The sequence below is a fragment of the Lutra lutra genome, chromosome 10 (genome assembly GCF_902655055.1).
Source record: "Lutra lutra chromosome 10, mLutLut1.2, whole genome shotgun sequence".
Lineage (NCBI taxonomy): Eukaryota > Metazoa > Chordata > Mammalia > Carnivora > Mustelidae > Lutra > Lutra lutra.
Window position 1 is genome coordinate 105,523,929 of NC_062287.1, and position 14,175 is coordinate 105,538,103.

The following is a 14,175-nucleotide window of genomic DNA, read 5'->3' on the forward strand; positions in this document are numbered from 1 at the left end:
TGCTCCTGTCTTTCTTGCTTCCAACAAAGATGAGATCAGCTTATACAGCTGGATTCTCCCTAAACCACAAATCGACCTGAAATGTATTCATTTTACCCTTGATGAGTTTCAAGACCTGATTATTTTGCAATGATAGCAAGGTTGATAAGTGTTAACTATTAACCAGATAACCAAAAAATTACCTTTTGATGTCTCACAGCACAGAACAAGAACTTCTGTATGTAGCCCCATAACGGGAAACTGAAAAATCATACACTTAAAGAAACATATTGAGTGACATGTTAAAAAATAACATTTTTATTTTTGTAGATGAATAAAGAGGAAAGAGAGAGGAGGAAGAGAAGGTGCTGGGGCTCTGTCTGGTTCCCCATTATAGGGAGGCAGAAGTCATGCATTGACTCTGAAAATTGACAAGAAGTGACTGGAAGCCAACATTCCCTGTGATTTTTTTAAACATTTTTTAAAGGTTTTATTTATTTATTTGACAGAGAGAGAGAGAGATCACAAGTAGGCAGAGCAACAGGCAGAGAGAAAGGGGGAAGCAGGATCCCCACCAAGCAGATAGCCCGATGCGGGACTCCATCCCAGGACCCCGAGATCACAACCCAACCCAAAGGCAGAGGCTTAACCCACTGAGCCACCCAGGTACACCCTTTTTTTAAACATTTTTATTTGTTTGTTTGCTTGCTTGTTTTAGAGAGGGAGAGAGAGAGAATGGGGGAGGGGTAGAAGGAGAGTGGGAGGAAGAATCTTGAACAGGCTCCTTGACCAGCTTGGAGCCCAACACGGGGTTCAACCTCACCACCCTGACTTCATGACCAGAGTCAAAATCAAGAGTCAGATGCTGGGCGCCTGGGTGGCTCAGTGGGTTAAGCCCTGCCTTCGGCTCAGGTCGTGATCTCAGGGTCCTGGGATCGAGTCCCGCATCCGGCTCTCTGCTCAGCGGGGAGCCTGCTTCCCTCTCTCTCTCTGCCTGCCTCTCTGTCTACTTGTGATCTCTGTCTGTCAAATAAATAAATAAAATCTTAAAAAAAAAAAAAAAAGAGTCAGATGCTTAACCCACTGAGCCACCCAGGTGGCCCACTCTCCTGATTTTTGGTGCCAGGGAAGGGAGTAGTGAAAACCACCAACACGGACCCAGCGGAGATGCTCAATAGATGTTTATTGAATGAATGAGTAAAAGACAATCACCAGAACCCGGTAGTTGCCCAAGCCCACCCTGGTTACAAATATAAGCCCACGCCCAATCCCCATAGAAAAGAAGAGACGCACCAAGTGGAACTCCTGCAGCAGCCCTACACCCAGAACGGGCTGGGCTCTAAAAGCCACCTCGAGGAAGGTATGCCTTTAACTGCAGGTGTTTGTTTCCTTTGGCCCGGCAGTATGTAATTTCCCATTTTTAGAACAATGCTCCAAAGAACAGTCACAAAAACAACTTTCAGAGGGGGCGGTTTTCTTCCTGGCCGCTGCTACAGCCCTGTAAAACAACAATAACAAAGGGATTTTTATTCAAAACACCATTTGCATCTCTCCATAAAATGGGGAGACCACTCTGTTAGCTTTGCGCGGGCTGAGAGATCCCTGAGAACCCCTTGGTACAGCATCTAAACAAAGTCTTGTCTTGGGGAGGATAGATCTGGACACTGCTCTGCTGTTGGATCTGTTTTGGTCTTGAAACACCTCCCTCTGTGCGGTTCCTAGGCTGTGAGGATGGAAAGGATGTTTGTAGAGAGCCTGTGTCTGTTCTTAGGGTGCCTCGCGCAAGCCCAAAACCAGAAGAGGAGACTGTGCTCTTGAGGACATGCAAATAGCAGACTGAAGGGGAGGACCCAGGAAGGGATGAGGGGCGCCCCCTCCAGTCTTAGCCTTGATGAAATCCCTTTCATTACCATCTCCACACAGACTTTCTTTCTGCTTTGTAAACTCAAGAAATTGACTCCAAGACTTCAGGAGTCCTCCCCCATGCTCCCCAGATCACACCGAACTCCTTCCCACCTGACCCTGCATTTTTTCTCTCCTCACTGGCTTCCTGGCCCAGTCTCTTTGACCTCCCATGTGGGTGTGCCCACCCTGGATTCATCTTACCCCCTCCCTGCTCAACCATGGTCGGTGACTCCTCTTCCTGCAGATGGAGTCCAGCGTCCTTAGTGGGACCTCATCCGGAGCCAGCCTTCCCTTCTAAGCTTATCTTCCAGTAGTTCCTACATAAATCTTAGGCGCCCTCCAGACTGGTCAGCTTACCACTCCCAGACGCACCCCCTGCCCTCTAGGTACCACCTCCTTCCCTCACCTTCCTGGTCCCGTCTCTGTGACAAGATCTTACCCATTTCTGAAAGTCCTACCCAGCTAATACCTCTGTCTGACCAGTCTCGCTGAAAGTGACCTCCCTCCCCCACCTCTAAGTAAAGCACTGAGAGTCTGCCCCACCCAAAGTGTCTCCACTCTAGAGAAATCATTCCCATAACTTTTTTTTATATGTGTGCTGAATCGTTTGAAGGAGAAAGGTGCTAAGCCTTAAGAGCCCTGGGTGGAACCAACTCAATATCAGCTCCAACATTTTTTTTAAGATTTTATTTACGTATTTGACAGAGAGAGAAAGACAGCGAGAGAGAGAACATAAGCAGGGGGATGGGAGAGGGAGAAGGAGGCTTCCTGCCAAGCAGGGAGCACAATGCGGGACTCGATCCCAGGACCCTGGGATTATGACCTGAGCCAAAGGCAGACGCTTAATGACTGAGCCACCCAGGTGCCCCAGCTCCGACATCTCTATACTACCCTTTACCGAGCACTTGCTATGATCCTGCTGCTGGGCTGAGGGCTTCTTAGGTATGACCTCATTCAACCCTTGCGGTGAATCTATAAGGTAAGTACCAAGTCCCCTCTTTACAGACAAGGAAACAAAGGCTTTGAGAAGCTAAATAACTTCCTGAGAGCCTCCCGGTTTAAGAGGAGTGAACTGGAGCTCAAGCTTGGCTTCCAGTATTGACTGCTGTGGCCAATGCTTCCTCCTCAGAAAATTTACAACGCAGAACAGTTAGGATGAGCAGGGCGGGTAGGAAACCACAGGTTCTTCTCCCAATTAGAACAAATTCATGGAAAGTTTCCCCACTCAATGCCGGGGGGTTTTTCTTCTTCTTTTTAAGACAGTAGAGGGATCTAATCCTGGAATGTGAGGAGACATGATGGTTTTCTTTTAAAATGCTATCAGGGTGGGCACCTGTGTGGCTCAGTGGGTTAAAGCCTCTGCCTTAGGCTCAGGTCATGATCCCGGAGTCCTGGGATCGAGCCCCGAATCGGGCTCTCTGCTCAGCGGGGAACCTGCTTCCTCCTCTGTCTCTGCCTGTCTCTCTGTCTACTTGTGATCTCTGTCTGTCAAATAAATAAATAAATAATCTTTTAAAAATATATACCAAATTTTTTTAAAAATGGTATCAGGGTGCCTGGGTGGCTCAGACAGTTGAGCATCCGACTCTCGGTTTCAGCTCAGGTCATGATCCTGGGGTCGTGAGATCGAGCCCTGCATCAGGCTCCACGTTCAGCATGGCGTCTTCTTGAGATTCTCTATCCCCCTCTCCCTCTGCCCCTCCCCCCATACCCTCTCTCTTGCTATCGCTCGTTCTCTCTCTCTCAAATATAAATAAATAAATTTTTTTTAATGGTATCCAAGGCTTTGATGCTTGGAGAGGAAGTTTGATGCCACACCTACATCACCCTAAGATCCCAAGCCAAGTAGCAAGAACACAGATTGCGGTGCCCAGGTTCCGGTTCCTCCATTTTGCAGCGGTGAGGCTCGGCAAGCTATTTACCTTCTGAAGTTCCAGTTTCATCTTCTGTAAAATGAGAATAATACCTAGCTGACAGGGTGGTTTGGATGGAGTCAATGAAATAATCTATATAAAACACTTAGCATACATTGAGTGTTCAGTAAATTACTATTGTTACTACTTCCCTTGGACATAGGAATCTGCATTTCTTTTCATGTTCTTCAATCAAAGTCTACCACATACACAGTCAAACACACAAGTAGTGCACCTGTCATGATGAGCACAGAGGGATGTACAGAAGGGTTGCATTACACTATTGTACACCTGAAACTAATATAACACTATACATTAACTAAGTGCAATTAAAATAACATAAAATAATAAAATAAAATAAAATAAAATTAATTAAAATAAAATAAAATAATTGGGGGCCTGTGTGGTGTCTCAGTCTGCTGAGCTCTTGATTTCAGCTCAGGTCATGGTCTCAGGACCTTGCGATCAAGCCCCAGGCGTCGGGGGCCCTCAGCAGGGAGTCTGCTTGAGGATTTCTCTCCCTCTCCCTCTGTGCCTTCCCACCCTCCCAACACCCCCCAACCCCCCTCACCCTCTCTCTCAAATACATAAATAAATCTTTGAGATAGAATGAAATGCATAAATGGACAGCCTGATCATCATTTACACATATATGCACTTATATAAACACCACCCCAGTCCAGACACACAATATTTCTAGCACCCCAAAAGGTTCTCTCATGTGACTTCTCAGTCCATTGCTCCACCAGACAGAACTAAAATTTGACCTCTCCTATGTCAGCTTTGCCTCTTCTTGACCTTCGTAGTAATGAAATCCTATAACGTGTAATCTTCCACTGCCGTGTCATACTCTACCGTAGGAATATGCCACCATTTGTTTACTGCTCCAACCTGCCGTTGATGGGAACTTCAAGTTTGGAGACAATGCTTTGGAACATTCTTGTACATATCTCTGTGCGGTCGTATCTCTTAGATACATATACGCGGAGAGGAATGACTGAGTGAAGGAGTAGGCATATCTTTAACTTGAACAGAAACTACCAAACAAGTTTCCTATGGGATCGTACATTTCTACAGTCCACACAGCAATGTATGCTAGTTCCAGTGGATCTGTATCGCCAGTGACCCCTGGTCTTGTCACTTTTTCATTCTAGCTGCTCTGGTGGGTGTGTAGTGCTATGTCCTCATGGTTAATTTTAACGTGCATCATCCTCATGAATGAAGTTGTCGAGCACCTTCTCATAGTTCATTTGGCCATCTGGATATGATCTCTTGTGAGTATTAAGTCTTTTGCCCAATTTTTATTGTGTCATCATCTTTTTTTACTAATTTATTTTAAGGACTTTTTAGAGATTTTATTTATTTACTTATTTATTTATTTGAGAGAGAGTGAGAGACAGAGAAAACACAAGCAGGGGGAAGGGAAGAAGCAGAGGGAGAGGGACAAGCAGATTCACTGATGAACAGGGAGCCCAATGCGGGGCTCGATCCCAGGACCCTGAGATCACGACCTGAGCCAAAGGCAGATGCTTAACCCACTGAGCCACCCAGGTCCCCTTCTTATTGATTTATGATGGTTCTTCATAGATCCTGAAAGTGAACACTTGTTCGAAGATATGTATTGCAGATTTCTTCTGAGACTGAGGCTTGCCTTTTCATGTTTTGAATGGTGCTTTTTGATGAGGAGATGTTATACTTCTGATAAAGCTCAATTTACCAGTTTCTCTTCTATAGTCAGTGCTTTCGGTCTTGTTTTAGAAAATTTTGTCCACCCCCAAGGTCACGAAGACATCCACTCTACGTTAATTTCCTTTAATCTCCTTTTCCCTGTATCTTCCTCTGGAGTTGGAGATTAGCAGCTTTTTCAATAAGGAGCGAAGTTTGCACAGAAAACCTCACCATGGGGCACTTGGGTAGCTCAGTGGGTTAAAGCCTCTGCCTTGGCTCAGGTCATAATCCCAGGCCCGCATAGTCTCTCTGCTCAGCGGGGAGCCTGCTTCCTCCTTTCTCTCTGCCTGCCTCTCTGCCTACTTGTGATCTCTATCTGTCAAATAAATAAATAAATAAATTTAATTTTTAAAAAAGAAAGAAAGAAAACCTCACCATGACTTGTTTGCATGGTGTTGCTCACAGGACAATGACTGCCTGTCTTGGGACCAACCAGTCTGTTATCCTAAGGCCAACATAGAGCATCAAAGGGGACCACTGCTGACTGGCTGCATTTCTGTAATTCCAGAGACCCTAATTTGGGGGGGCTGGGGAACACGTCTTCCAAAATGATCCAGAAAGGAGAAGGGAGGATATCAGTCCCCCTCAGTACTGTTTACACTCTCAAACCAGCGGCTTACTCCGAAACCCTAACTGTGAAAACTTGGCAGACACATTCTTCCCATCCTAGCACTCTCGCTGCTCCCCTTTATAAAACTTTTCCCCACGCATGTTTTTTTCACCCTGGATTTGCCCTTTTATCATCATTCACCTACCCACTTGTCATTTCTAGGGCACTTACAATGTCTTTGCTTTTTCCTCCCTTCGTCTCCTCTCCTTTAATGCAAGGTTTCCCAGCCTCAGTGTCATAGACATTTGGGGCTGGGAACTCGTGTGCTATGGGGCCCCGTCCTCTACGCTGTAGGATGCACAGCTCTTCTGGTTCCGCCCATTTCCTTCCCACTTTCCTCTGTCAATCAAGAGGCCTGAGGGAACAGTAAGGGGGTGGGAGGCAAATCATAGCTTTTTCAAGCCGAAGAGAGCCTTAGATACAATCTAGTGCAACCCCCTCATTTTACAGATGAGGAAACGGATCCCGAGAGGGGGAGGGAGAGGATACACCACAGCCAAATATGTGGGGGAACAAAGCCAGGCCAAACAGGAAGTCAAAATTCCAGGGCTTGAGGCAGAATTTCCAGTCCCACCAGGGAACCTGGGACTGCTTCCCACAGCAACTTTCTCCCTCCAAGCCACAGGTCCTGTTCCAGAAACAACCAGGGCTGCTCAGATCGAGCAGCAGACTCGGATTGGACAAGCCCCCAGCGTGTGCATGGGACCGTTGATCCCTGAGAGTCTGTTCCAGAGACTCCAGTGGGCACGGATGACTACCCATGCCAACAGGAGTGTTTTGAGATGACTAACGCCATGACCACATCTTAGTTTTAATTCTATCATCGTGAGGGAAATGACGGACATACCACCTGGGTGCACCTGCCCGAGAGGAGGAGTTGGAGAGGAACAGAGGTGGGTGGAGAGCAGGAGGGAGCCTGGAGATCAGGTCTGTTCTGGCCCTGTCACCAAACAGGCAGGTGATGGGATCCCCAGGACAGCCCCCAAGTTAAGGCTGGAGCCTCCCAAGTTATGGTGGCTGTTAACCCCTACTGAGCACTTACTAGACCCTAGACCCTGTTCTGAACACCTTATACATACGTGAATTGGGTCCATCCTCACCCAGCCTCTGAAGGAGACACTGTCATTCTCCCACATTGAAGATGCTGACATGGAGCCAGTAGCCTCAGGTCAAGCAGCAAGGTGCCTTCCTGAAACGTCTTCGATGATGGGCACGAACCACCCTACTCATGACTTCTCGCCAACACCAAGCTCACCCCCAATGTCACCATCAGACACCCACGGAGACGCCCTTCTGTGTGAAAGTCCACACCAAGAACTCACACAAGGCTCAAGATTTTAGCGGGTCCATGATGAATATTTTCATTTTAACATGATGAACTTGTGCCGACAATTATTAGAAAAATGCCAGATTTCATTTATGGTAGTGACAAAGATTTCTTTGTAATTAAATGTGGGCTTTTAAAAATAAATCTATTTCAAGAGGACCATTAAACAAACAGTGTACAGAGTGGGTATGGGTGTGCAGAGGGGATGATGGTGGCCCCAGATGGACTTAAGTGTGGGACCCCCGCTTAGAGGCAGTTGCCCAGCCCTAGTTCTTGCACATTGGGTTCCCACCTGCCGCTCCCATGGCCTCTCCCTCAGTACAGCCCTGTGGATTTGCAAGACCCTAGCCAGCCCTTTGATCTTCTCCTGCCCTGCTTCCCCTTGAGGGTCACTCATTCTGATTTCCGGTGGTAAAAGAGAAACCCAGCAAGGCTGATGAATGTACAGAGATCCACAAACAAGAGGACAAGTATGAAGACAGAAAGGGATGCGGAAATCGTGCCCTTTCCTTGATCCCAGTCCTGGGCCTTCTGCTCCCACCAGACTTACAAGACATGGGCTGGGGAAATGTCCATTCCAAGGCCCTCTGCTGAGGATCCCTCCCGTACTGGTCCGGGCGCTGGCCCTGGCCAGGGCCATGCTGTCAAGGACCCAGCAGCACTCCCTCCTGCCAGGGGTATGGTGGCGGGAGAACATGGCGCAGCCTAGTGGCTCTAGAATCTAGGTGCCATGGGAGGTCCAGCCTCAGATGAACTTTCCTGTATCAGTACCTGTAGCTGGTAGTACAGGAAAAACTGTCCTTCCTCAGCAAATAGGGACAGTTTATAAATAGCTGTCATTAATGAGATGGGGGGAGTTGCTCAAAGCCCCAGGGATATAACAGCAAACAATAGGTTGGGATTCGAACCATCCACCAATCCCCAGCACTCTCAGAGGACAGGAGTCAAACGCCGTCTGCCCTTGGGAGTGCAGGCCATTGTATTCTCTCCGGCACCCCCACCCCCACAGCTGGGCGGGTGCCTGGACAAGGAAGCCTGAGCCTTGTTCAGGGCATTGTTCTCCCTCCAAAGAGGATCTCGAAAGCAGAAGGAAATTAGAAACAACCACACAATGAACACCAGATTCTCCTTTCTCCCTGCTTTGGCTGCCAGGAGATGAAGCAGGGCCGGCTGAGAGCGCGCCCCACCCAGCAGCTGCTGGCCCTCCAGGAAGTCATCCGTGCCACTGGGAAGGGCTGGTCTTGGAGGCTGCTCTGGTTCTCTATCGATTTCTACAAGGTCCATGTTCTTTCTTCAGCTAGATGCTGACTCCTTGAGGGCAGAGATGCATCTGGGGCTTCCTTCCCACAAGGTGTAACTGACAAGTTGCTGGCCCTCTGTGATGGTGGGTTGAGTAACTGATTCCATCCAGGCACCTTCCTAGACACTTCCCAAGTGTAAACTCATCGAATCCCCACAGCCATCCCATGAGGGCAAAACTATCGTTAGTCACATTTTCGTCATGAGGAAGTGGAGTCCAAGCGATGCAGAGATGGGCAGGACTGATCTGACTGCAGTAGCTTTGATGGGACTCAGGGATCCCGCTCCCCACTCCTTACCAACATCGGCATCCCCCAGCGAAGCCATGAGACATGCACGAACCCTCCTGAGGTCAACATCCAACCCCACATGCCAGCTAAACAGGGTGACCTAAGAGAAGACATGTCCCCTTTAGAACTCTCACCCCGAGAGACAGCACAGGGTGTGGATGGACATTAACGAGGCCTTGAGAAGAAGACAATCTGACCAATTTAGCATCTGAACATGCCTCCTAAGGACTTTTTCTTAAAAAATAACCTCTTTTTTTCTGTTGGGGCTATTATTCATTTTAACATAATGTTGTGTTTTATACCTCCTACGTAAGTAGGCACCAGCTTTGAATGTTGTGGAATATTGAGCCCATATATCTAGTCAAACTTCTGTTTGCTTTTTGCTGCATCCATAGCTACGATCTGAATAAATAGAGGAGAAAGGTTTGGCTCCCAATCCCACTAGCTGGGCCTTATGCCATCATTCCCCAAAACAAAGGGGAGAAGATGCCAGAAGTGAGGGACCAGGGTTAATGGTGAAAGAAAACACTGTCCTGTTCCAAGGGGTACTGAGCAGAGTCAAAACTCCCCAGACAGGGATGTGGAGGGGGCAGGAAGGCACTCCCCTAGCTCCCAGTAAGGAGCATGCACATTTTAAAGCTGTGGGCAGAGGAGAGAGGAGAGGAGCTGTCAACAGCCCAGCTCCCTGCAGATGAGGTTGCAGGCCTGGAGGATAACAGCGAACCCCAGCATGTAAGTGGTGCATCTGGACCTAGGACCCAAGTCCTCTCTGACCAATTCAGGGCGTGCGCCCCTCCACCCTGTTGCCCATCGGCTGCAGGATCTGGAAGCTCTTGCTGTCTGTTAAGTGTCCTGCAACTTCTAGACAGTATGATATAACAACCACGCCCCTGACCATGTGCTGGGCGGCTCTGTTCCGCTGAACCGAGAAAACCCAAGGATTAGTCTTTGTCCTTGGACTTTCGGAGTACAACCACACAGATGGATCTGGGGTGGTTTTGTTGTTGTTGTTGTTATTGTTGTTGTTGTTAGTCTGTTATATCAGAATGTTAAAACAAATGTTCTAACCTTTGGAAAGGTCAAGGTCACCCATTCACTCTCTGCATGAGCCCATTGTCACACAAAGGAAAGTGAGGGGAAACTTCATCCCTGGTCACTTTCACCATCCGCGAATCTTCTCCCATCTCAGAAGGCATCTGAGTCTCCAGAAAAGCCTCCCCGCTCCGCCCAGTAACAGCCACCCCTCTTGTGCACTTGAACCCATCCCCATGCCTCTTTCAAGGCAAGGGACTCAACTACCCCATCCTGCTCCCCCCTCTCTCCTGCTGGCTTCTTTGGCTCATCCAGTAAACATCTTCAAGTCTGCCCCAAACTGGAAAGACCTCTTTGCGTCTGCCTCCAGCCGCCAGAGATTGTCCCATCTCTCCTCTTACCTTCAACATCAAATTTCCTGGTCATCTACCTTCCTCTCCTAAATCTCTCCCACTAATTCGTAAGCTTGTAGTGGACAGCCCGGCCCAACCACTCTATGGGAACTACTCTCTCAAGGGCACACACAGTCTACGGGCAGCAACTCCAGCAGCCGTACCCAGCTCCATACCCATCCTATGTGACCAACAGAAAAAACTCTTCCTTGTGAAATGTGCCTAGAGCAAGGACGGTGCATTGCTTACTCAAAAGCCATTCCCCTTCTCCTTAGCTGGCACAAGCCCAACTTTGTTCAAGGACAGGAAAGTGATTCTTGTATTTCAGCAAGGTGGGCCCAGTCCCTGGTCCAAGGGCAGGCATGTGTCCTTTCTAACCAGTGGAATATGGAAGAACACCTGTTGGAGTCTTCTGGGGGCAGCGCTGTCACCATCTCACCCCCCACCAAGAAGAGAGAAACATGTGAGGAGGATGTCTGCCCCACCCTGCTCCCTGTTTCCTGTCTTTGAACTCAGTTGTGTGAGGATGTGATACTTGAGGCTGAGGGAAGGCCAAGAGTGCCTGAGCAACACTGGCCCAGAGCGTTGCCACCAAACATTCTGACTACGAGAAGAATCATCTCTTGTCTTCATCACCACGGGACAGGTTTGCCATTACCTGGAGCCAGTAGCATCCCCAACCAATGTCATTCCCCTCTTGGTTACTGACACTTCTCTCTTGTCCCTCATTCTCAAGTCTCCATGACCCTTTGACAGCCCCTCTGCTCACCCCTTGAATACCGGGGTTCTCCTGGCCCTCCATGCTGCCTCGGTGTGTTCCCTCTTCATCTACTGGCTACTAACTCAACAAATATCTTCTATATGCCTGGCTAGCCTCATAGAGTTGACACTCTAGGTGGTGGAGACAAACAATACACAAGATGAACAAGTAACAGATCTCAGCTGGTGATCAGTCCATGCTCTGAATGAAGATAAAGAGGATGTTGAGAAAGATGTGTTACCTCTTCAGGCTGCAGGCAGTGACCCGAGAGGGAGCATTTAGGCTGGAGTTTGAAGGGTGAGAAGGAACAGCGACGGCAGTGATGGGGCACAGCATTCCAGACAGTGAGAACAACATGAACCATAGGTGAGTGCCTGAGGAAGGAAAGACCCGGCACGTTATGGGGACTGCAAGGAAGCCAGTGAGGCCAGAGAAGAGTGAAGGGAAGGGGGGAGTCTGATGAAGCTGAGATCTGTACAGGACTTTGGAAGCCTCTGGAAGGTGGTGGTTGCTATGCTAAGTGCAGCTGGAATTCATGAGGTAAGAAGAAATAGTCCAGTGGAATCTGTGCTCCTAAAAGATCACTGTGGCTGGAATTTGGAGCCAAAGTAGAAGAGGGGAGGCAGTGTGGACTCACAGTCATCCCAGTGAGAGATGGGGGTGGCTTGGCCCAGGACAGCGGCAGTGCAGATGGTTACGTGTTTCCCTTGTGATGTATTCCCAAGGAAGCAATTAGGGGACTAGCCGATGAGGGGGAGCCCAGGGGTAAGGAAGCGGGAGGCATCAAGGATGATCCCCATATTTTCTAGCTTGAACACAAGGAAGAGTTGTACCATTAATTGAAATGGAGAAGCAGGTTTAGGGGTAAGGCAGACAAATCATATTTGGAGTTCTGTTTTGGAGATGTTGTGTTTGAGATGCCTGAGAGCCATCCAAGTGAAGAGAGCAAGAGACAGCTAAGTACTCAAGGCTGAAGCTCAGGGAATTGGGAATTTGTCTAGATTGTCATCCTAGAAATGTATTTAAAGCCATAGGAATGGATAAGATCCACTGAAGGAAGCACAGAAAGGGAAACACTAGGGTCCTCAGGCCACTGAAGTGAGAGATATTATTTATTTTTCACATCTCCCTTTGTCTTCTCCTTGTGATGTCAGAATGCCACATCTTATCAGTTTAAATCCGAAATATCCCAAAAGCTGTCTTCTCTCTCCATTCCCATGATTGTGACCTTCCAGCCTTGACCTTGTCTCCCCTGGACACTTTCAACAGCCTCCTGGACTTCGGTCCCTCCAGTGCATCCACCATTCTGCCACTGGTGGGGTGGGCCTCCGCTCAGTTGTAGCAAAACTGAAACCAGAAGGTTCAGCAGGAAGCATCAGAGAAGGAGCTGTGAGAATGGGGTCACCCAGACCAGAGCTGGAGAGGCACCCAGGACAGAGAGAATGAGGTGCCCAGGTCGGAAACCACAGCAACTGGGGTGGGTGTAGGCAGACTCATGCCGTGCACCCTAGTCAGCACCCTGCTCTGGCAGGATTGGCTTTATTAGCACAGTTTACTCCCACCAGCCCGTGTGGTTTCAAACTTCAAGGTACCACCCAGCACCTGACACGCCAGCAAGCACTCTCTACAACAGATGACAACAACAATGCTAAAAATAACAGTGACTAACGATTGTTGGGTGTTTACAATGTGCCAGGCACTGTACCAAGTGCCCGAGTACCCCCCAAGTTCATAAAACAACCCCATGAGGGAGGTGTTCTAGACGGGGCTCTGAGGTTCAGGGAGATGGAGGAGCCGTGGACAGCAAGGACTTTGGTGTTGGAGAGACAGGGGTTCATCTGCCGCTACACAATTGGGCTCCGTGGGCTCTCCCAGCCTCATCTGTAAGAGGCTTAAATAGGATAACCTGGGGGATGCCTAGGGGGGCTCAGTTGGTTAAGCAGCAGGCCCTTGATTTTGGCTCAGGTCATGATCTCAGGAGTCCTGGGATCAAGCCCCACGTTGGGCTCTACACTCAGCAGGGAGCCTGCTTCAGGATTCTCTCCCTCTCCCTCTGCCCCTCCCCACCGCTCACTTGCCTGCCCACTTGCTCTCTAAAATAAATAAATCTTGAAAAAGAAAAAGAGAACTTGGTAAAGCCTTTAGTTAATGCCTATCACAAGAAATGTTCAATACCCATCACTGTGATAGCTAAGAAAAACAAAAGCCAGCTGGTGTCATTTCCTCATATTAAAAGCCTCCTGTGGCTCCCACTCCCCAAAGATAAGGACTCCTAGGTGGCACTCTGACCCGCCCACGCGACCTGCTCCTCCATCTGAGGCCACTCACTTCCTGAATGAACCGCATTGTTATACCTCCTCAGAGCCTCTGCTCTTGCTGTCTCCAGGAGCAGAACGCCCTCCTGGCCCTTCTCCAGCAGAGAGGGGACAGGAAGTTGTCAGCAGGGAGCTCCAAGAGCCCCTAGCCCTTGCCTCGCTGGACTTACAGACTGGGATATCTCTCACCTATTTGCATTCTGGGGGCCTAGCACAGCAGCAGTCATTCAGAAGAGGCTGACTGAAGTAAATATCAAAAACTCATGACATTTTCAAAAAACAGTCTTGGGAAGGTTGGTGGAGAGATCAGCTCAGGATTCCAGGAAGGGCCGGCATCTCAGCCAGCCCTTCTAGCTGTAGGCCAGAGGTATCACCTCCACATGCCAAGGGCGGGTCTCAACTCATCTCTCCTCCACCAAGACTTCAGAACAATCCTGGGGGTGAGACTTCAGTTCAAATACCACGGGTGGTTTGGGGAATGCAGCCCAGGGCAAAAGGTCGGGTCAGAGAACGGTTGTCATCTGGTCCAGTGTTCTTCCGGGTCCCTCTGCAACCCCACTCACCCATGCCCATCCCAGGTCCTTGCCCAGCAAGCCACCTGGAAGGCCAATTGCTGGAATGCTTC

General features: G+C 48.9%; 1 long non-coding RNA gene across 1 annotated transcript in view; it reads right to left on the minus strand.

Moving 5' to 3' along the window:
- Positions 1-1,437: 1,437 nt before the first annotated feature.
- The window catches only part of LOC125078695 (uncharacterized), a 46,101-nt gene continuing 33,363 nt past the window's right edge, over positions 1,438-14,175 (minus strand). The window contains exon 3 of the long non-coding RNA XR_007120960.1: positions 1,438-1,477. This is a non-coding gene — a long non-coding RNA (uncharacterized LOC125078695). The remainder of the gene's footprint in view (positions 1,478-14,175) is intronic.